This window comes from Lycium barbarum, chromosome 1, assembly GCF_019175385.1.
Source record: "Lycium barbarum isolate Lr01 chromosome 1, ASM1917538v2, whole genome shotgun sequence".
Classification (NCBI taxonomy): domain Eukaryota; kingdom Viridiplantae; phylum Streptophyta; class Magnoliopsida; order Solanales; family Solanaceae; genus Lycium; species Lycium barbarum.
This window is the reverse complement of record NC_083337.1, coordinates 19,486,539-19,511,119: the sequence shown is the minus strand read 5'-3', so window position 1 is coordinate 19,511,119 and position 24,581 is coordinate 19,486,539. Positions and strand designations below refer to the sequence as shown.

At 39.8% G+C, this 24,581-nt stretch overlaps 1 long non-coding RNA gene across 1 annotated transcript in view; it reads right to left on the bottom strand.

Moving 5' to 3' along the window:
• The window catches only part of LOC132633152 (uncharacterized), a 34,762-nt gene extending 10,813 nt beyond the window's left edge, over positions 1–23,949 (bottom strand). Inside the window, exons 1-2 of the long non-coding RNA XR_009579603.1 lie at positions 23,827–23,949; positions 23,350–23,406 (exon numbers count right to left, since the gene is read on the bottom strand). This is a non-coding gene — a long non-coding RNA (uncharacterized LOC132633152). The remainder of the gene's footprint in view (positions 1–23,349; positions 23,407–23,826) is intronic.
• Positions 23,950–24,581: the final 632 nt, after the last annotated feature.

Genomic DNA, 24,581 nt, shown 5'->3' with positions numbered 1-24,581 from the left:
GAGATTGTGGGTAAGGTGACTTCACCCTTAATTTCCCGTTTTGCCCTTGTGACTCGCTAGGGGTATTTTTGGTATTTTGATTAACTTTTTCTGAATCGATTCTTCTTCCAATTAGGTAGTTTATGGTAGTCATTTCTTACTTAGAATTGCTAATTGTTAGACGACGAACGATCCAAGGCACCTCGGAAGAGCAAGGCTCAGGTTTGGCGGTTCGTGGCACTAACTGGCATCGAGTTAGGTTACGCCTTATGTAATTACCCTCCCGGTTGTTATGGAGAATATAGGATCACCCTACCAAATAGAACCTTTTCAAGGGTAGAACGAGCTAATAGAAACTCGATTGTATAAGTCTAAGAACTGAAATTTGGACTTGTTTGTGATTGCTGTTTGAGTGTGTTGAGTCCATCGGGGGGAGACGTAGGAAATTAGAACTCTGTTGGGAATTATGAGGCCACGGGTGAGTCCGTATGGTGTTTTTATGTCTATGTGCATATTTTGATTGTGTTTCCGAGGCCTCAAATGAAATGTTAGTTAGTAGAGTTGAAAATTTAGAAAATTGTGAGCTTACGGCCTCAGTAGTACCGCTGTGGCGGGGAGTGTACCCTGCGGCGGGATTGCTATAGCAGCTGGCCTCTCGTCGCCGTGTTCATTTGGGAATCGGGGTGTCCGCTATGGCGGGCACTGCACCGCTGTAGTGGGTTTAAGCTCGCCACAGCGGAGGGACAAATTTGTTATGGTCCGCTACGGTGGGCACTTGCCGGCTATAGCGAGACCGCCATGGTGGCATAACGACCGTTGTAGCGGTCAGCGAAAAATAGTAGCCGGGTTTTAAACGTTTAGTTCTGAATTCTTTATTCATAAAATTCCAAAACAGTTCCCCACAAGCACCTAGGGCGAATTTCCAAGCTAGGGAAAGAATATTCTTGAGAGGTAAGTCTTAAAAATTCCCTTCAATCATTACGTTATCATCTGCATGATTATGATCCCTTTTATGGGTCTCCAATGGTTAAATAGTAATAGTAACCCTAGAACCTAATAGACCTTCTATAATTAATGGTTTATGATTGTTATCATGTGTTTATTGTCTAATGGATTAGGTTAACACCTTTTAATCATGAATTGAACCATTAGGGCCATGAACTAAGTGAAATTGAGAGTTAGGGTTTCATCAAAATGGTAGCTTGACCATGGAAACTAATTGTAATTGATGCTTTGATTAGATATCTTTATAAATTGATGATTGGTGGTTACTAAGGCCATTGTTAGGTTGTTTTACACCCAGAAATTATTCGCCCATGAGAATGGTTCTTGAATTGATTTTGTGACTAGAGTAATTATGACTAATTGGGTATTCTAATTTCTAGACTTTGAGCGTTTCGAGGCTTTACGGAAGGGAAAGGCTGTTGCGAGGTGATTCTCATTGTTCTAGCTCTACGTTTGAGGTAGGTTACGGTCTACTTGAGTTAGACTTTCATTAGTTGATTGTATGTGTGTGAATTCGATGGGAGAAAGCATGACTAGTCTTTAAACATGATATGTGTGTGGTTGAACTCCTATATGCAATTGATTGAGTGACTGTGTGAGCTTCGTGCCACAATTCATTTTGTTGAACCTACAGTTGATGTTGTTGTGGTGAGAAGCTCATATGATCTTCACGGTGAAACTCTGATACAAAATAATGATTCGAGTATTGAAAATAAGAGGACAAGAAATACTGATGTGTGTCTATATATATATGTATATGAAAAGGCACATTTGATCGGGGTGAGGATGTGGCCTAGATTATGGGCTTGTGGTCCGAGGTTCGTTCCAGATACGAGTGGTACATAACATGGACCGCGTCCGAGGTTTTTATCGGAGCGGAGGATTTATGGCTCAAGTCCGATAAATATCCGGAACCAATGGTATATGGACACCATGGGTCCCCTGCAAGTTATGACTACTGAGCAATGACATCAGTTAGCATGTGTGTACAATGTGTATACGGTTATTGTTGGTGGATTTATTTTCAGTTATTGCTTCTATTGAATTTATTCTTGATATTTTTAGGTGACTTGATTCGTAATATCCCTAGGTTGACTTGTTGTTGGATTTTTGATTTCTTGTTGTTGGTTGGCTTGTTTATTTTATTAATTTTATGATGTATGCATGATACTAATCTTAGTCGACCTATGATATCTACCGGTACATAATGTTTGTATTGATACTACCTTGCTGCATTCTTTGCTGACAAATTTAAGGTGACTTTCTTCCCATGTTAGGCCTCCCGAAGATCTTCTTTATGATGTCTATTTCTATTCCGGACATTGTTGATTACTTAGTTAGACAGATTACATTCCTTAGACATGTTTGAGATTAGAGACCTTGTACTGTGACTTTCAAATTATGGGGTTTGTAATAGTTAGAACTTCCTCATTTACTTCATTGTTTTATGGCATGACTTAATTGGATTTTATCTTGTGCTTGAATGTTTAATAACTGATTGAATTAGTTAATATAAAAATGGACTTAAATGAATAGATGACTTATGTATTGGTTAGCCCACTAGGAGTTAGCATGGGTGCCAGTCATGGCGGGTTGAGTCGTGACAGAGTTGGTATCAGAGCTTTAGGTTCATCGATCTCGTCGTACAAGACATGTCTAGTAGAATTATTGCAGATCGGTACGGAGACGTCTGTACTTATCTTTGAGATGCTACCGGACACTAGGAAAATAGCCTTTTCTTTCTTTCTTTCGTGCTACTTGATTCCAATTGGTATCTGGATTATTCAAATTGGTATTTGACTATCCTTCATCCTATTGCAGATGGCGAGAACACGTGCGGCAGCAGCCAAAGGCAGAGGTGGAGGCAGGGGACGTGGTAGAGGGGCGGCCCCAACTGGGGCGGAGTCGCAGTAGTTGGCCCCGTGCCTCCAGTGGCTCTAAATGAGGCCGTGGGAGATGCAACCACACCGGCCCAGCAGCGGCAGTACTAGTTCCGCCAAAGAATACAGTTACTCCTAGTATACCAGATGCGATAGCACAGGTGCTGAATTGGTAGCTTAGGCTAGCATAGGTCGGGGCTATACCAACCGTTCCAACAGGCAGAGGCGCAAGGATAACAGCCCCAGGTTCGAATAAAGTTCAGGCTCCGGGAGTTCAGCATGCCGCAGCAGTGGCACCTCACTTGGATAAAGTTCTGGGTTTTGAGGCTTTTTCGAGGCCATTAGCAGTGTTGGTAATGACTGGTAAGGAGCATGATTAGTTGTAGAGGTTTACTAAATGAAGCCTCCGGTATTCTATGGTACTGAGTCAGAGGATGCGTACGAGTTCATAATAGACTGTCATGAGAGGCTCCATAAGATGAGGGTTGTGGACAAGTACGGTGTGAAATTTGTGACCTTCCAGTTCTTGGATGATGCCAAGTTATGGTGGAGGGCATATGTGGAGTGCAGGCCAGCTGGGTCACCTTCATTGACTTGGGTTCAATTCTATTCAGTGTTCCTAGATAAGTATGTCTCGCGTACTGTGAGGGACAGAAGGAAAGATGAGTTTGCTAATATTGATCAGGGGAACTCGTTTGTTGCTGTGTACGAGTCTCGTTTCCATTCTTTGTCTCGATATGCTCTTTAGTTGTTACCTACTAGGGGGGGGGGGAGGATCAGGCATTTCGTGAAAGGGTTGAACACCGGACTTCACCTATCAGCTCTCCAGCTTGTAGCCACTGGGGTTTCATTCTAGGAGGTAGTGAAGCACGTCCATGTTGTTGAGGGGATTACACAGGAGAGCCATGCAAAACAGATAGAGAAGAAATCCCGAAGGGGTGGGAATTTCAGCAACTCCTTCACGAGGGGTCAGAGTTCACAGGTGTATTCAGGACGTCCGGTTCAATCCGCTATGCAGCTGTTAGGGGCCCATCAGGGGCAAATTATCAAGCTTTCAGTCAGCATAGGGGCTATATTGCTTCATCAGATTTTGTTCAGCGACCTATGCTGGACTATGCATTTTACGAGTATGGTGAGGTAAGGTATATTAAGAGGTATTACCCAGACTCAGAAAGGGTGGATAGGGGACTCAGTATCAAGCTCTCTAAGCTCCATTTGCACCAGACAGGGTGGGTAAGGACCATACACCGGTAGGGTGTAGAGGCCACACCGCGAGTAGGGGTGGCGTTCAGCCTAACCGAGGCGGTCCTCAGGCAGGCATAGGTGGATAGCAGCCCGATAGGGGTAGGGCTCAGATTGGACAGGGTAATCGCCATGGTTCACTGGCTACAGAAAGGCGTAGTCATTTTTACGCTTTCCCAGGTAGATTTGAAACTGAGGCCTCTGATGTTGTCACTACAGGTACTATCTCAGTTTGTGACCAAATGGCTTCTGTTTTATTTGATCTAGGCTCTACTTTTTCTTATATGTCTACATATTTTGCTGTGAGTTTGGATATGATGTGTGATCCTCTTGATGCCCCTATTTATGTATCTACTCTGGTTGGGGATTTGGTGGTGGTAGATAGCGTCTATCCTTCTTTTACGATTACATTTATGGGGTATAGTACTTTGACAGATTTGATAATCCTGGATATGGTAGAGTTCGATGTCATTTTGGGCATGAGTTGGTTGTCACCGCATTATGCCATTCTTGATTGTCACTCTAAAAATGTTACCTTAGCTATGCTCGAGCACCTAGACTTAAGTGGAAGGGTAACCTTAGTGCCCTCCCTAAGAAAGTCATATCCTTCGTTTGTGCTAGGAGCTAGTGAATAAGGGTTGTCTAGCTTATTTGGCACACATCCATGACACCAGTGTAGATACTCCATCTATTAATTCAGTTCCAGTGGAATGTGAGTTTGCGGATGTGTCTCCCGTGGACTTACCGAGTATGCCACCTAACCATGACATTGATTTTTGGATTGATTTAGACCTAGGGACTCATCCTATCTCTATTCCACCTTATAGGATGGCACCAACAAAACTCAGGAAATTGAAAGAACAGTTGCAAGATATTTTGAGTAAGCGTTTTATTCGCCGTAGTGCCTCTCCTTGGAGTACTCTTGTATTGTTTGTTAAAAAGAATATAGGTCTATGCGTATGTGTATTGATTACTGTCAATTGAATAAGGTGACTGTCCGAAACAAGTATCCCATTCCCCGTATTGATGACTTGTTTGATCAGTTACAGGCTTCTGTGCTCTCTAAAATTAACTTAAGGTCAGGGTATCACCTGTTGAAGATTCGGGCAGAGGATGTTCCTAACTAGCTTTCAGGACCAAGTATAGGCACTATGAGTTCTTGGTTATGTCTTTCGGGCTTACTAATGCCCCAGATGCGTTTATGGATTTGATGAACAGTGTTTTTAAGCCCTTTCTAAATTCTTTTGTGATAGTGTTCATTGATGGTATCCTGGTATATTCTAGAAGTAAGGAGGAGCATGAGAAACATTTGAGGATTACCCTTAGGGAATTACGGGAGAAGAGGTTGTATGCTAAATTCTCCAAGTGTGAATTCTGGTTGTCTTCTGTGTCCTTCTTGGGGCATGTAATTTCGAAGGAAGGTATTATGGTAGATCCGTAGAAAATTCAAGCAGTCAGGGAATGGCTAGGCCTACATCAGTGATCAAAATCTGTAGATTCGTGGGTCTGGCTGGCTATTATCGTCGGTTTGTGAAAGGGTTCGCCTCTATTGCTTCTCATTTGAACCGTTTGACTCAGAAAGAGCTACCGTTTTAATGATCCGATGAGTGTGAGAAGAGCTTTCAAAAGTTCAAGACATTGTTGACTACAGCGCCTAATCTAGCATTACCCGTGAAGAGCAAGAATTTTATTATTTATTGTGATGCTTCACGTTATGGTTTGAGTGCAGTTTTGATGCAGGAAAAGAAGGTGACTGCTTATGCTTCTCGACAGTTGGAAGTGCATGAGAAGAACCATCCTACTCATCACTTAGAATTGGCGGCGATGGTGTTCGCGTTGAAAATATGGAGGCACTACTTGTTACACCTCGCACTTTCAGAGCATGAGCATGCCACATATTTCACCGTACTAATGGAGTATCAGAGACGTCCCACGAAGTTTTGGAAGGTACAAGCCATGAGAAATGCGTAACAATGAGGTAAAGGATAAATTATGATCTCGTAAGTCGTAACCGGCAAGGACAACCTTGGAACCAAAGGACATGACCATTATCACGTATAATTAATGATAAATATCATGTATGGAGAGTTTCGGAAGATTCCGGGACCAAGCAAATCGAAGAAAATAAGTTTGTCGAAAATTTGGAAAAGGTTGGCAGAATTTTAGACAGAAACTTTGGGTCAACTTTAGAGGGATATATCTCGTAGTATATCAGGAGTTTTGAAGTGAAACAAAACCCTAAATTGAAGTTCAGGAAGTCTAGTTTATAACGCACAAACCGTTCGTCAAAACGACATTGGAGTAGAGAGTTATGAGCATTTTAAGACGGACTGCCAGAAGCTTACGAATCTACGCGAATTCTCTAGAAACTCACCTAAGGCCCACTAATTCGGCCCAATGGAGCCTAATCTGACCCACACACCTAGAAATACCCCTCTGACTCATCATTTTTCATCCATTTTTCACCATCTCTCACCTCCATACCTCTCTAGAATTTTCCACTACATTCATCTAATGTCCAAACCTCTCTAAACATATCCCAAATCCTCTAAAACATTCTTCCAACTTCTACAACAAGCGCATATATTCGTACAAGTCTATATGAGAATTTTGGTCATTTTATTTCATTTTTAGCATAGCCCCAAGTCCTAGGAAGTCCTAGAAAGTTCTCCAAACATATTCCAACATATTTCCAAGCCTAAACCAAGGATCAAAGTAAAGATTAAAGTGGTTAAGGGTTTCCAAGTGAGGTCTACACTTGTCTCCTCTTCTTGAAGATGTTGGGTGAGTATTTTTAAGGTGGAGAAACCATGGAATTGAAGTGTTCTTGAATTTTGAGGTAAGATTTCATATTAGTTTCATGTTTATGAGTTAGTTTGGTAATGATGTTAAGCGTTGAGGAGAAGAAAGTTGGAGGAAAGTTCAAATATGCATTTGATGATATTTTGAATTGTGAATTTATTTGAGTTATAATTATTAGTATGTTTTGAGTATAATCTTATTATGAGGGACAATAATGATGTTAAGGAATTGTCGTATACGAGTGTATAAGGGGCTGTGAAGTTGTTATTATGGATTGATTATGAAAAGAAGTTTTGGGATTGAATGGAGTATATTGGTATTGATAATGATGTTGTTGATGTTAGTGTTGTTATTGTTGTTTTTGGTTGTTGGTATTGTGATTTCGGGGTAGGGATATAAACAGGGGATATGCTGCCCGAATTTTGGCAGATTCTAAAAAGATTTAAATTGAAGGCTTAAGATAAGCATATGACGATAACCCTAACAATAGTATGAATTCTCTTGAATATAGATTTATGAGCTTGGGAGGACAAGTGTTGAGTAGTTAAAGTTAAGGCGACAAAAAAAGGTATTTTAAGGTTATCCTTTCTTTCATTTTGGCATTATCCTATGATATGAACGAACAAACGAGTAAGCGAGCTTCCATATTACCCTACTCTTAGAAGCACTAGGAGTAATTCAGTCTTTGATGTTCCTGTAGACCTTTTATGATTGTTCCTTGACTTCTTAAGTCCCAAAGGGGCATCCGCAAGTCGTATGTTTCCATAATGGTGTCTAAACCCCGAAGGGGGAATTCAGGAGGTTTCTTTATTCATATACATTTCATATTTGATTTTTAAGTCTCGAAGGAGACAAATGAAAAGGGGGAAGAAGTTCCCATTTTGAACTAAAAGTTTCTCCGAAGGGAGCCTTTTGATGTTTTACATATGTATGACATAATTTGTTGGTGGAAGAAGAAAGGGCTATGGCGTTATATACGCAACCCATCTAATCAGCGAGTATATGATGATTGAGATGCCCAAGCTGCCGAATGGGGCCATTATGATATGATGCCCGATGGGGCGAAGCTTGAAGGAGCGAATGGGTAAATGTGTATATACATAGATGCATGTTTTCAAAAGTACATTATGCAAATTCATGGCCCTTAGCGACATTCACAGGTACAGGTTGACTCCTACATTCTCCTTATCCTTTAAATCTTGATATGTTGTTTAATTTCTGCCTCACATACTCGGTATATTATTCGTACTGACATCCCTTTGCCTGGGGCCACTGCGTTTCATGCCACACAGGTGCAGACAAATGAGTAGATGACACTCGCTATAGGATGTTCCCGGGCTACCAGCTGGTTTGGTGAACTCCATTTCTGTTCGGAGTATTGCTGAGTTGGAGTACATATGTATATATATGTGTGTCATACGCATTATGGGTATATCGGGGCCCTGTTCCGACCTATGTTATGGTATCTTGGCTTATGTTAGAGACTCTACAGACAGTGTCTTGTAGATAGTGCATCGAGATGTCGACAATTGTGTAAGGCGGCCACATAGGTCGATATGTTCATATGTATTGATTTAAAGATTTTATTGTGACTAAATGTTTTCTTTGACTAAATGATAAGGGAGAAGTCCCTGACATGATGAAAGTGTTCTATTAAAAAGTTTTCATGTTTTACTTAACGGGAGCATCATTTCATAATGTAAAGGTTCACAAAAAGGTGTGACTTATGAATAGAATGGTAGTATGGCACTCAATCGAGTAGGGTCTCAGGTGTCAGTCGCGGCCCTCCGATTTGGATAGTGACACTAATTGTATGGTGTCCACTGTGAGGTATACACTGACCATCGCAGCTTGCAGTTTTATGAGGCTGCATATTTCTAACACGGGCAGGGTGTTGGCCTGTGTTGAGGCTCGGTCATCATTTCTGGAGCATATTAAGGCTAAGAAGTTTGAGGATGCTAAGTTGTGTAAAATTCGTGACAAGGTGTTGCATTGAAACCAAAGAGGCTGTGATTGACGAAGAGGGGGTGCTGCGGATTAAAAGGCGAGTTTGCATGCCACATATAGGTGATTTGATTAAAACTATTCTGACAGAGGTTCATAGTTCAAGATATTCTATGTTATATCCCGTACATCGTACATTCGGAGATTTCAAGAGAACCATAATAAGTTAAAGGCAAGACTATTTTCCAAAGTTATTTTAATGTACAAGATGTTTATTAGTATGGAAATGTTGAGAAAGGCTAAGAGTAAAAAGGGAAATTCACAAGGTGGTTCACGGAACTATTGAGGAAGGCTAAGGGAAAATTTGGAATTGGGAAAAAATTATTTTTTCATGAACCACAACAAGCCACAAGTGGTCGTGTGGCTTGGTGTGGGTCCCACCCATGGCTTGGCCAATTGACTCAAGCCATGAGGTGGGGCATGTGTTCATTTTATATGGGCCATGTATATATATATATATATATATATATATATATATATATATATATATATATATATATATATATATATATATATATATGGGTGATGACCAAGCAAGATTTATTAGTCATCTTTTCTAACTCTAGAACCTTGGAGAAAAAAAAAAGAGAAGGGCATTCGGCCATGGTTCCAAAACTTGAGCCCATGGAAATTGATCAAAAAAAAATATTTTATTCTAGGATTCCAAGCAATTGAGAGGTCCTTATTAACATGGACTAGTTGTTGGAGCAATCAAACCATTCATTTGTGCAATTCACAACCGTAGCCGAGCTAAGGAGTTAAATGAAAAAGGTATGAATTCAATCTTCTTTTACATGTGTTATGGATGATTTGTGCATGTTATATCATGTAGAAATGGATGAAATTCATGAAATATATGTGCAAGGGTTGTGGCCGAATAGGGGTGTGTTGGTAAGAAGTGATGAATTGATTTTATTTAGTATATTGATTGTTGTTGTTGTGGATTCCATGATGAAAATAAAGGTTTGATGACTTAAAATGAAGTTGTGATTGTTTGTGGGTTGTTGTAGAAGTTAATGTGCCGTTAGAATGATTTCTTATGTTTGTATGAGTGATATTGTTAACATGTGGTTGTTATATTTCATGAAATTGGAAGGAAAGAATGTGTTGTTGTTGGTTATGTTGAGTTGAGAGGATTCGGGAGGTGTTGTATATTGTTTGGGCCGTTTTTGAACATTGCGCGAATTGTTGGAGTGTTCTTGAGTTTTGTTTGGAAGCTCTCGGGCTAGTGCTTAAATGTGTAAGTATTGATGTTGGCTTGACTATATGTGGTTGAATTGAATATAAACGAAATGTCGTCGAATTGAGTAGAAAGGGTTGCTAGTGTTAGAATGCATTTTGAATTAATTGTTGAAGTTGTCAATATGGTTGTTGGTGTTGTTGTTGATAATTTGGCCGAGTTTAATTCTCGGATTGTTGTTGATAATTTGGCCGAGTTGGATTCTCGGGGTTGGTTATATTTACAAGGGAGATGCTGCTGAAATTTCGGCAGATTGTAAGTGAATTTATTTGAGAAACTAAGGCAAGTGTATGACGACGAATCTAATGATTGTGTAAATTCTTTTGAATGTAGACTACCAAGCTTGGATAAATAAGCGTAGCTAATAGGACGTGGAACAGGTATGTAAGGCTTACCCTTTCTTTCTTTTGGCATGTCCTAGAGCTAAGTAAGTTATGACACGTATCTTGAGGTAACTCTATTCTTGATTCCGAGCTTGTTAATGATTCTTATTCACTTCTTGATATGAGTATACTTAGTATAGTTGAACTTATTGTACGATTGAATTACAAGCAAATCATAAAGAGTTCTTGTTTTCTTTTAAAGAGTTTTGTAAGTAGTAATGTCCCTAACTTTCGTGGATGGTCTCGGATTGTTTTGAAAATGTTCGTAGAGGTTTCTATAATGAATAACATTCCTAACTTTCATATGCTAACTCGGATTGTTTTGGAAACGTTCATGGAGGTTTCTATAATGAATAATGTCCATAACTTTCTTGTGCTAACTCGGATTGACTCGAAACGTGTTCATGATCCTTCAAGTGTCGATTAGTGTACCTATCGGTTGAGTCCTAAACAAAATTGATTTATATGCATATGGTTTTACCGATGATTTCGAGAAAATTAGTTTTATACTAAAGGAACATAAAGTTAGATTTTACTATTTAGATTTTCAAAACCACTTCGAAGGGGGTGCGAGATTTTACTATTTAGATTTTCAGAACCACTCCGAAGGGGGTGCGAGATTTTACTATTTAGATTTTCAAAACCACTCCGAAGAGGGTGCGAGATTTTACTATTTCATTTCATTTATGAGTTATGTTTACACTCCATAGCATCATTTCTTTGTATTGATATTCGTGGATTAAGTTGTGTTGACACCATCATTATTATTATGTCGGGACCGACATGCCCGAAGGGGCCATCATTATTATTATGTCGGGACCGGCATGCCCGAAGGGGCCATCATTATTATTATGTCGGAACCGGCATGCCCAAAGGGGCCATCATTATTATTATGTCGGGACCGGCATGCCCGAAGGGGCCATCATTGTTATTATGTCGGAACCGGCATGCCCGAAGGGGCTATCATTATTATTATGTCGGAACTGGCATGCCCGAAGGGGCCATCATTATTATTATGTCGGAAGCGGCATGCCCGAAGGGGCCATCATTATTATTATGTTGGAAGCGGCATGCCCGAAGGGGCCATCATTATTATTATGTCGGAAGCGGCATGCCGAAGGGGCCATCATTATTATTATGTCGGAACTGGCATGCCCGAAGGGGCCATCATCATTATTATTATGCCGGAAGCGGCATGCCCGAAGGGGCCATCATCATTATTATGCCGGAAGCGGCCGTCCGAAGGGACTATTGTGATACTAAATTTATATTGTGTATTCTAGAATTTGCGTATGCTGTATTTATATTGTGCATGCTAGAATTTGGGTAAAGGCCACAGGACTTGGTTCAGAATGCTGTTTCAGGTTACTTACAGTTTGATTTCTAAACTAGTTTACTGCTGCACCTTCCTTGTGCTATGAGTCAGTAATGCTTTACATATTCAGTACATATTCTGCACTGACCCCCTTTCTTCGGGGGCTGCGTTTCATGCCGTGCAGGTGCATACATATGAGTAGAGGATATTGCTAGAAGATGTTCCAGCTGAATTGGTGAGCTCCATTTCCTTCCGGAGTGTTGCCGAGTCAGAGTACTTACGTTATGGTATCTCGTCTATATTAGAGACTTTGCAGACAGTGTCCTGTGGTACGTTTGTTGAGATGTCGACAGAGTGATGTCAGCTGAACCATTTGTGTACGTTAAAAGAGCATGTATTTTAGATGATTTCAATTGGGTTAAAGTACTTATTTGATTGAAAGTTTTCATAATCGTTATAAGGATAATGATCTTTATGTGAAAAGTTTCATGTTTTTAAAAAGTTTTTGAAATGACAGGTTTTGATAGAGCGAATGTCTAAGGGTTCGCTCGACTCTGATGAGAGTCGGGTGCCCGTCATGCCCTATCAGGACTGGGGTGTGACAAATTGGAATCAGAGCGGTTCGTCCTAGGGGTTGTCTGCAAAGTCGTGTCTAGTAGAGTCTTGTTTATTGGTGTGTTGTGCACCACATCTATAAATAGGAGGCTACGAGACATTAATAGGGTGTCATTCTTTCTTTCATATCTAAGATCGTGTGATAGAGCCCAGTCGTAGGAAATGAAGTCCCTTGTACTAACCTTTGATTTCAGCTAAAGGACGACATCGACAAAAGGAAGCGACCGATGACATTAGCAATTACAATGTACAGTGGTAAGTAACGGTGCGGAAGAGGCATGTTGGATAAGGTAAGAATATTGAAATATGATTGAAATGTAAAGTTGGGAGATGAAAGTGAAGGTGAGTATTGGGAATTAAAAAGGCTAAATTAGTAATTGCTAAGGAGAAGGACGTGTTATGAAAATGTTTCGGAATCTGTAAGACTTCGACTTGCTCCAGATCATGTAATGAAGGCCATGCGGTGAGGTGGATGCGATTATATCGGCATTAATGCACTGAATTTCATCAAAGTTTCAAGGTTAAGCGTGTTAAGGTGAGAGAAATCTTAGGATGGGTGACCCCCATGGGAAGTGTGCTGAAAGTCGTATAGATTTAGACATAAGAGGCAAATGAGAAGCTAGAGTATCCTAAGGGAAATTAGAGTATACGAAATGGTTGGAAAACTTAAGAGGTCGCATAGGACGAGGCGGACATGAGAATAAAGGAGTAGCTTATAGCCACACTGGATCGTCAAGTGAAGATTGCGTACCAAAGACGTGGTTTCTGTTAAGATAACGTGGCGAAATAATAATAGGGGGGAAATGACCTGGAAAGCCGAAGAAAAGATGAAGAAGAAGTACCCCTACATATTCCCTATGCCTACAGGTAATCTGAATTTCCAAAGCGGATATGTGGATTGAAGAATGAGCTGTATGCGATAGCTATAAAAGAGATCTCCCCGAAGTGTTATAAGGCCCGACAAAACCAGTCGAACATTCGAGGACGAATGTTCTAAAGGGGGGGAGGATGTTATATCCTGTACTTCGTACATTCGGATATTTCAAGAGAACCACAATAAGTTAAGGGCAAGACTATTTTCCAAAGTTATTTTAATGTACAAGATGTTTATTAGTATGGAAATGTTGAGAAAGGCTAAGGGTAAAAAGGGAAATTCACAAGGTGGTTCACGGAAATATTGAGGAAGGCTAAGGGCAAATTTGAAATTGGGAAAAAATTATTTTTTCATGAACCACAACAAGTCACAAGTGGCCGTGTGGCTTGGTGTGGGTCCCACCCATGGCTTGGCCAATTGACTCAAGCCATGAGGTGGGGCATGTGTTCATTTTATATGGGCCATGTATATATATATATATATATATATGGGTGATGACCAAGCAAGACTTATTAGTCATCTTTTCTAACTCTAGAACCTTGGAGGAAAAAAAAAAAAAAGAAAGAAAGAGAAGGGCATTCGGCCATGGTTCCAAAAATTGAGCCCATGGAAATTGATCAAAAAAAAATATTTTCTTCTAGGATTCCAAGCAATTGAGAGGTCTTTATTACCATGGAGTAGTTGTTGGAGCAATCAAACTATTCATTTGTGCAATTCACAACCCTAGCCGAGCTAAGGAGTTAAGTGAAAAAGGTATGAATTCAATCTTCTTTTACATGTGTTATGGATGATTTGTGCATGTTATAGCATGTAGAAATGGATGAAATTCATGAAATATATGTGCAAGGGTTGTAGCCGAATAGGGGTGTGTTGGTAAGAAGTGATGAATTGATTTTATTTAGTATATTGATTGTTGTTGTTGTGGATTCCATGATGAAAATGAAGGTTTGATGACTTGAAATGAAGTTGTGATTGTTTGTGGGTTGTTGTAGAAGTTAATGTGCCGTTAGAATGATTTCTTATGTTTGTATGAGTGATATTGTTAACATGTGATTGTTATATTTCATGAAATTGGAAGGAAAGAATGTGTTGTTGTTGGTTATGTTGAGTTGAGAGGATTCGGGAGGTGTTGTATATTGTTTGGGCCGTTTTTGAACATTGCGCGAATTGTTGGAGTGTTCTTGAGTTTTGTTTGGAAGCTCTCGGGATAGTGCTTAAATGTGTAAGTATTGATGTTGGCTTGACTATATGTGGTTGAATTGAATATAAACAAAATGTCGTCGAATTGTGTAGAAAGGGTTGCTAGTGTTAGAATGCATTTTGAATTAATTTTTGAAGTTGTCAATATGGTTGTCGGTGTTGTTGTTGATAATTTGGCCGAGTTGAATTCTCGGATTGTTGTTGATAATTTGGCCGAGTTGGATTCTCGGGGTTGGTTATATTTACAGGGGAGATGCTGCCGAAATTTCGGCAGATTGTAAGTGAATTTATTTGAGAAACTAAGGCAAGTGTATGACGACGAATCTAATGATTGTGTAAATTCTTTTGAATGTAAACTACCAAGCTTGGATAAATAAGCGTAGCTAATAGGACGTGGAACAGGTATGTAAGGCTTACCCTTTCTTTCTTTTGGCATGTCCTAGAGCTAAGTAAGTTATGACACGTATCTTGAGGTAACTCTATTCTTGATTCCGAGCTTGTTAATGATTCTTATTCACTTCTTGATATGAGTATACTTAGTATAGTCGAGCTTATTGTACGATTGAATAACAAGCAAAGCATAAAGAGTTCTTGTTTTCTTTTAAAAGGTTCTGTAAGTAGTAATGTCCCTAACTTTCGTGGATGGTCTCAGATTGTTTTGGAAATGTTCGTAGAGGTTTCTATAATGAATAACATTCCTAACTTTCATATGCTAACTCGGATTGTTTTGGAAACATTCATGGAGGTTTCTATAATGAATAATGTCCATAACTTTCTTGTGCTAACTCGGATTGACTCGAAACGTGTTCATGATCCTTCAAGTGTCGATTAGTGTACTTATCGGTTGAGTCCTAAACAAAATTGATTTATATGCATATGGTTTTACCGATGATTTCGAGAAAATTAGTTTTATACTAAAGGAACATAAAGTTAGATTTTACTATTTAGATTTTCAAAACCACTCCGAAGGGGGTGCGAGATTTTATAATTTAGATTTTCAAAACCACTCCGAAGGGGGTGCGAGATTTTACTATTTCATTTCATTTACGAGTTATGTTTACACTCCATAGCATCATTTATTTGTATTGATATTCGTGGATTAAGTTGTGTTGACACCATCATTATTATTTTGTCGGGACCGGCATGCCGGAAGGGGCCATCATTATTATTATGTCGGGACCGGCATGCCCAAAGGGGCCATCATTATTATTATGTCGGGACCGGCATTCCCGAAGGGGCCATCATTATTATTATGTCGGAACCGGCATGCCCGAAGGGGCCATCATTATTATTATGTCGGAACCGGCATGCCCGAAGGGGCCATCATTATTATTATGTCGGAACCGGCATTCCCGAAGGGGCCATCATTATTATTATGTCGGAATCGGCATGCCCGAAGGGGTCATCATTATTATTATGTCGGAAGCGGCATGCCCGAAGGGGCCATCATTATTATTATGTCAGAACCGGCATGCCCGAAGGGGCCATCATTATTATTATGTCGGAAGCGGCATGCCCGAAGGGGCCATCATTTTTATTATGTCGGAACCAGCATGCCCGAAGGGGCCATCATCATTATTATTATGTCGGAAGCGACATGCCCGAAGGGGCCATCATCATTATTATGCCGGAAGCGGCCGTCCGAAGGGACTATTGTGATACTAAATTTATATTGTGTATTCTAGAATTTGCGTATGCTGTATTTATATTGTGCATGCTAGAATTTGGGTAAAGGCCACAGGACTTGGTTCAGAATGCTGTTTCAGGTTACTTACAGTTTGATTTCTAAACTTGTTTACTGCTGCACCTTCCTTGTGCTATGATTCAGTAATGCTTTACATATTCAGTACATATTCCGCACTGACCCCCTTTCTTCGGGGGCTGCGTTTCATGCCGTGCAGGTGCATACAGATGGGTAAGGGATATTGCTAGAAGATGTTCCAGCTGAATTGGTGAGCTCTATTTCCTTCCGGAGTGTTGCCGAGTCAGAGTACTTACGTTATGGTATCTCGTCTATATTAGAGACTTTGCAGACAGTGTCCTGTGGTACGTTTGTCGAGATGTCGACAGAGTGATGTCAGTTGAACCATTTGTGTACGTTAAAAGAGCATGTATTTTAGATGATTTCAATTGGGTTAAAGTACTTATTTGATTGAAAGTTTTCATAATCGTTATAAGGATAATGATCTCTATGTGAAAAGTTTCATGTTTTTAAAAAGTTTTTGAAATGACAGGTTTTGATAGAGCGAATGTCTAAGGGTTCGCTAGACTCTGATGAGAGTCGGGTGCCCGTCATGCCCTATCAGGACTGGGGTGTGACATTCTATTCATCCTGGTGCTACTAAGATATATCGCGATTTAAGACAACACTACTAGTAGACTAGGATGAAGCGTCATATAGTGGAGTTTGTTGCTCAGTGTCTGAACTGCCAACATGTAAAGTATGAACATCAGAATCCTGAGGATACACTTCAGAGGATGCCCATTCTTGAGTGGAAGTGGGAATGAATAGCAATGGATTTCGTGGTTGGTCTTCCGAAGACGCTGGGGAAATTTAATTCTATCTGGGTTATTGTTGACAGGTTGACTAAATCTACCCACTTTATTCTGGTACGGATAACTTATGATGGGGAGAAATTGGCCAAGATCTACATTAGTGACGTGGTTAGGCTACATGGGGTTCCTATCTCTATTGTGTTCGACAGGGGCACAACGTTCATATCTAGATTTTGGGAGCATTTGCATGAGAAACTTGGTACTAGGTTGGACCTTAGTATAGCTTTCCACCAGCAGGCTGATGGGCAGTCCGAGCAGACTATTCAGGCTCTTGAAGATATGCTTCAGGCTTGTGTGATAGACTTTGGTGGTCATTGGGATCAGTTCTTTCCATTGGCCGAGTTTGCATATAATAATAGCTACCACTCGAGTATTGATATGGCTCCATTTGAGGCGTTGTATGGGAGGAGGTGTAGGTCCCCTATTGGGTGGTTTGATGCGTTTGACGTGAGACTTTGGAGTACGGATCTTCTGAGAGAGTCCTTAGAGAAGGTGAAGGTCATTCAAGCTAAGCCTCTGGCAGCACAGAGTAGACAAAAGGACTATGCGGACCGTAAGGTCTGAGATCTTGAGTTTTGAGAGGGAGAGCAAGTATTGTTGAAGGTCTCACCCATGAAGGGTGTGATGAGGCTTGGGAAGAAGGGCAAGATTAGCCAAAGGTATATTGGGCCGTTTGAGATTCTCAAGCGTGTGGGGTGAGGTAGCTTATGAGTTAGCTTTACCTCTGGGTCTATCAGGCGTTCATCTGATATTTCACGTTTCGATGTTGAAGAGGTACCACGGTGATGGTTCGTACATAATCCATTGGGATTCGGTTTTACTAGAGGAGAACTTGACATATGAAGAAGAGCCTGCTGCTATCTTGATAGGGATATTCGCAAGTTGAGGTCCAAAGAAATAGCCTCTGCGAAAGTTCAGTGGAAGAATCGCCCAGTTGAGGAAGTTACTTGGGAAGAATCAGACATTCGTAGCAAGTATCCTCAGCTTTTCGCCGAGTCAGGTAACTTTTTCGAGATTCCTCATCCTTGTCCGTTCAGGGACTAACGGTGTTTTAATTGGTATCCGGTGTAACGACCCTCCCGGTCATTATGGAGAATATAGGATCACCTTATAAAATAGAACCTTCCCAAGGGTAGAATGAGCTAATAGAAACACGATTATATAAGTCTAAAAACTGGAAACTAGACTTGTTTGTGATTGTTGTTTGATTGTGTTAAGTCCATTAGGGGTGACGTAGGAAATTAGTACTCTGTTGGGAATTCCGAAGCCATGGGTGAGTCCGTATGATGTTTTTATGTCTATGCGCATGTTTTGTTTGTGTTTCTGAGGTCACGGATGAAATGTTGGGTGGTAGAGTTGAAAAACTAGAAAATTGCGAGCTTACTGCCTCTGTAGTACCGCTGTGACGGGGGGTCTACCGCTGCGGCGGGACCGCTGTAGCGGCCGGCCTCTCGCCGCCACTGTTATTTGGGAATCAAAGTGTCCGCTATGGCGGGCACTGGACCGCTATAGCGGAACCGCTGCAGCGGGTCCAGGCTCGCCACAGTGGAGGGACAGATTTTTTATGGCCCGTTACGGCAGGCACTTGCCCGCTATAGCGAGACCGCCGCAGTGGCATAATGACTGTTGTAGCAGTCGACAGAAAATAGTAGCCGGGTTTTAAACACTTAGTTCCGAATTCTTTATTCATAAAACTCCAAAATAGTTGCCCACAAGCACCTAGGGAGAAGTTCCAAGCTAGGGCAAGAATATTCTTGAGATTTAAGTCTCAATCATTACGTTATCATCTTCATGATTATCATTCCTTTTATGGGTCTCCAATGGTGAATTAGTAATAGTAACCCTAGAACCTAATAGACCTTATATAATTGATGGGTTATGATCGTTATCATGTGTTTATCGTGTAACAGCTTGGGTTAACTCCTTTTTATCATGAATTGAACCATTAGAGCCATGAACTAAGCGAAATTGAGACTTAAGGTTTCATAAAAATGGTAGCTTGACCATGGAAACTAATTGTAATTGATGTTTTGATTAGATATCTTTATAAATTGATGATTGATGGTTACTAAGGCCATTTTTAGGTTGTTTTACACCTAGAAATTATTCACCCATGAGAATGGGGCTAAAGGAAAGGGAGTTCTTGAATTGATTTTGTGACTAGAGTAATTATGACTCGTTGGGCATTCTAATTTCTAGACTTTGAGCGTTCCGAGGCTTTATGGAAGGGAAAAGTTGTAGCGGAGTGATTCACATTGTTCCAGGTCTACGTTTGGGGTAGGTTACGGTCTACTTGAGTTAGACTTTGATTAGTTGATTGTATGTGTTGTGAATTCGATAAGAGAAAGCATGACTAGTCTTCAAACATGATATGTGTGTGGTTGAACTCCTATATGCAACTTATTGAGTGACTGTGTTGTCTTCGTGCCACTATTCATTATGTTGAACCAACAGTTGATGTTGTTGTGGTTAGAAGTTAATATGATCTTCTCGATGAAATTGTGATAAAAAATGATGATTCGAGTATTAAAAACAAGAGGACAAGAAATACTAATATGTATATATATGAAAAGTCACATTTGACCGGGGGTGAGGATGTGACCTAGTTTATGGGCTTGTGGTCCGAGGTTCGTTTCGAAAATGAGTAGTACATGATGTGGACCACGTTCGAGTTCTTTCCGAAGTGGAGGATTTATGGCTCGGGTCCGATGAGTATTCGGAACGAGCGGTCCATGTACCACTCGCTCTGAAATATGACCTCGGATCACGAGCACACTCTCACGATCCCGGTAAAGACCTCGGGCATCGTACACTGCATCGTTCTCGACAAGAAACCTCGGTCAACGAACACTTATCTCCCTTTTATGCTCTTCGGCAGAAATCTCGGAGGCTACACTCTCTCACATATCATCATCAGTACCAAAACCATGCATATGTCACTGTATCATGAAAATGCGTATGAATATGGTGAAATATGATATCAACAACCAATTCTATCTGAAACAGTACCACACATGGCACCCAAGTAGTATCAATAACAAGGCTACACAACAAGCCATAATTGAATCACTGTTCTCATCTCAGTACCAATCAAGTAGAGTATCGTGATATCATAGCCATGATGTATCACTATTCACAATTACCACGGTATCAATGTGTCAACAATGCCAACGAGTAATAGATTAGATATGTCAACAACATAACGGGGTGGCTAGCCCCCAATTCAGACAACAAGGCCTAACCTAAGACAATATACAGCCCAACTTCATACCCGAAGGCTTACATGCATTCTCCGACAATATCATCTAAACATACGCTTCGCTAGCCGAAGTCTTACCATAGGGTAAACCATAACCTACCTGGAAGGCCGAACAGTAAAGTCTCCTATAATCAAACCTTAGTCTTCCCTTTCCTTTGAGCCTCGAGATAATGAAAGTCTAAACATATCTGAATCACGGAATCAGAATCAAGAAGAACAACATTCAAACCCTACTTCTATTCAAGACCCAAATTCCTAACCTATGGAATAAGGTTTATGAACTAGAAAGGTGAAATTAGGAATCGAAAGATCTCAACATGAAATTAAAGCTCTAGGTGATCAATTCCCGTCAATATCAAGCTAGAAGAACCAACAATTTACGCAAATTCAGATTCTAGGCAAACCCTTAAATTTGGGTATAAACCCTAACTCCAAATCTATAATTTAACCACTAATTAGGAAGGAATTCATGCATTAATAAGTTCTAATCATCAAGTCCATGCTTAATGAATCCAACCCAACCAATAAATCAAGATTTACAAGCCTAGAAAGAAGAACTCATTGAACCCTCTTTTAAATAATCAAACTCTTAATGAACTATCATGATAAAGGAATCCTATGGTGATTATGGAAAATGGAATAGCAAAGGAGGTAGAAGAACTTACCACAAAGAGTTTCCCCAAAGAATCACCTTAAAAATCTCTCAAAAACTCTAAAGTCGAAATAATAAAGAATGAGGGACTTAGGGCTTTTAATACTCATTTAATGAAATCATCTTCTCGATACCGCTTATGCGACAACGGGACCGCTGCGGCAGTCAGCCAACATAGCACTAGGCTGTTGTTGCGGCAAGTCCACCACTGTAGCGGTGCTGCTGATGCTGTACTGGTGCTGCTATAGCGGGCACCAGAACCAGAAATCCCCCAACATAATCACAATCTTAACTCGAAATCCCGACTATCACCCAAGGCCATCTGCTCACATACCGCATATACAGACACACATAAAAATACGCTACGAACGCACTCATGGCCTCAGAATTACTAATGGAGGTCTCGTTAACCAAGTCAACCCCCGAAACCTCAATATCAACTTCCCAACCCAAGTCCCAAAATGCACCTGAGTGCATCGGGAAACAAACCAAATATACGTACAAGTTTTTAAGACCATCCGGACCTCGCGGAATCAACGAATGTTCAAAAAAAGTCTATTTACCCACAAGTCAACTTTGAGTCCACTCTTTTTCGCTTTAAGCCCAAATTTCCCAAAAAGTTGCATTTTAGAGAAAAAAAAAAGAAGAAAATTTGTAGATTGTATTATGGGAAAATAGCTACAGTGTACCCCTAACGTTTGGCCGGACTATTTATAACACACTCAACCTTTATGGGTGACCTTTTACCCCCTGGGCAATTTTAAAGTGAAATTAATACCTCCCTGGATGGTGAGGTGGTACAGAGAGTGTAATTCACTCTCTTTGAGAGAGTGAGAAGAAAATAAAAATGTTAAAAAAAATTATAAGCATTATTTTTTTTTTCATTCTCTCTCTCCTCTTTTTTTTTCTCTTATTCCCTTCTTCTTCTTCACCGCCACCTCCACTGCCGTCAGTTAATTTTCTAAAAATTAACACATTACTTCCCCCACCTTCTTTTACCCAAACCCAACTCCAAAACTTATCCACCCACCATCCTAATCCTGACACTATCCTCAAGTTCCTCTTCTTCCCCACTATCATCTTCCTCATCATCCTCCAATAAGGTATTAGAAGGTACCTCATCATCACTGGTAAAGCTCAATCATCTCATTATTGGGGGAATTCTCTATTACATCCAATTCAACATCCCCAAACACTTCCTTATACTTCAATAAATTTCCCTTGACACACAGATACTAGTGACGCATGTTTTGAACTTCGATGGATACGTCACACCAAGACCATTTGAAAGGGTTAGTGAAGTGGGTCTTAGAAGTGATGTACGGTGTTAACATGGTTAGGAATGGGTTTGAATTTTTTTTTCCCTGGAGAAGTAATGGGTTTGGGTAAGAAAAGGTGAAGAAGTAATGGGTTAATGTTTTGAAAATTAACTGGCGGCGGTGGAGGGTGGTGGACGGCAGTGGACAGTGGTGGAGAAGAGGAAGAAGGGGAAATGGTGATTTGATGGAGAAGAAGATTAGATTTTTTTTTATATATAAAAAAGGAAAATTACATGGCAAATTTCAATTGTTGATGGAGTTCGCTGGAGCTCCGGCAAGAGCTCAACAATGGAGGAGCTTTCTTGAGAGAAGAAAAGAGCCTTTTTGCTCTTAAAAATGAAAAGAATGAAAAAATAAATGAGAAATGGAATAGAATAAAATGAGAAATTAATTTTAAAAATATAAAAATTATATGTATCAACATGTGCACATCACACACTCAGCACAAATTTGGTTATAGCGTTTGAGGGGGTATTAATTTCACTTTAAACTTGTCCAGGGTTAAAAGGTCACCCGTAAAGGTTGAGTGTGCTATAAATAATCCGGTCAAAAGTTAGGGTGCGCTGTAGCTATTTTCCCATTGCATTATTAAAGCATAGATTATTAGATTATCTGATAGATTCTTGTGATTTTTCATCGACATTGCAATTAAAACTCCACAACACAAATCTATACAACTAATATGTTATGACCACACTAATTGCTTTTTTCTTGATTCGGTAAAATGTGATTGTTCTACCAGAAAAGAAAATTCAAATTGAGGCATAAAATTATGACAAAATGTGTACACAACTTTTCCTCTGAATTATTTTTATAAATTAACCCCATAAAAGGGAAGAAAGCACATTCAAATTCCACCACAGTGTATAGAAATGTCTAGAATTCATGTGTGTTTGCTGATGCCCAACAAGAATTAAGATTTAAACAAGGAGTTAAAATATATGCAAAAGATAATAAATGAAAAGATTCGGTAAAGCACCAATTAGCAAGAGAAAGAAATGAAATTAAACTATAGTATTCTTACTGTTGTCCTCGAGACATTCTGCATTGGATGACTTGATTTTTGGTTTTCTTCATGAGCCTGCAAGGATGCATAAAGAGTATTTAAAGATTATTAAAATCTTGAATGCAGAAAAGTAATTCTCTTTTTACATTAAGTTCTCTATAATTTTGACTTGTTTATATTTCAAAATAGCAATTTATTTATCAAGTTTCATAACTATCCCAGCTACCCTAATGTACGCTTAAGTTTTTCCAAAGTACAAATCGATGTTCCGTTATACAGTGATTTCTCAAAATGAACCCAACTAAGAAATTGTTTTTTTTTTTTTTGGGGTAAGGAACTTTTCTATTTTATTCAACCTTTCGAACAATCTTATCCAAAAATATTGTGCAAACCATCCAAGTACTTTTACCGAATGCATCTTCACTTTTTTATACAAATTGTTTTTTAAAAAAAAATCACTATTGAAAGAATAATCCTAGTTAGAACATAGCATACCGCTATGTTGATTGGGGCAGATATGGAATTATGTCGCGGCGGCTGTTAATTACAGAAGAAGAAGAATTCATTTTCTCTCTAGGAAAGATAAAGGAAAGAAAATTTACTTCAAGAGGAACTAAAAATATTGAGAAACAATGCATTTTGAGGGTTGAATATGGAGTGTATATATAGCTAAATTAAAATGAAAAAATATCTTACAAAATGTGAATGCCATTACGAGGATTAATTGACATATTATATCTTTTAGTGTGAAAATAATGCCGTTCATAAGATTTGGACAATTCCTTATAAATATTTGGTCAATTTTGAATAATTGTTTGTAGTGATGTGGTTATATATCAGATTCTTATAATTTTCTATAGCTGTGACCATAATTAAAATTCATGTATTGTGCAAAATTCGTAGAACACAGCTGGACGAATACTATGATGACACGTGTCAGTAGGAGTGAGTCAGATCCAAGTCAGCATTCTAGGCCTCTGGGGAGATTTAGGGGCTCAAGAGGCATTACCTTCGGGGGTCCGTGGAAATGATAAGGCACCGGTTTGAAAGGACAACGGTCAATCGTTATGTAATGACCTTTCACCTTCTACGGGTATTAATAAGCATTATTGTTCTCTTTATTGCCCATCATTACTATGACATTAATTTGTTTAATAATGTAACGACCTGTTTGGTCGTTATTGCTTTTCCAGTGCTTTTGACCCTTTCTGAGCTTTGGTAGCTCATATTAGGCCCGCAGGGACCCTTGG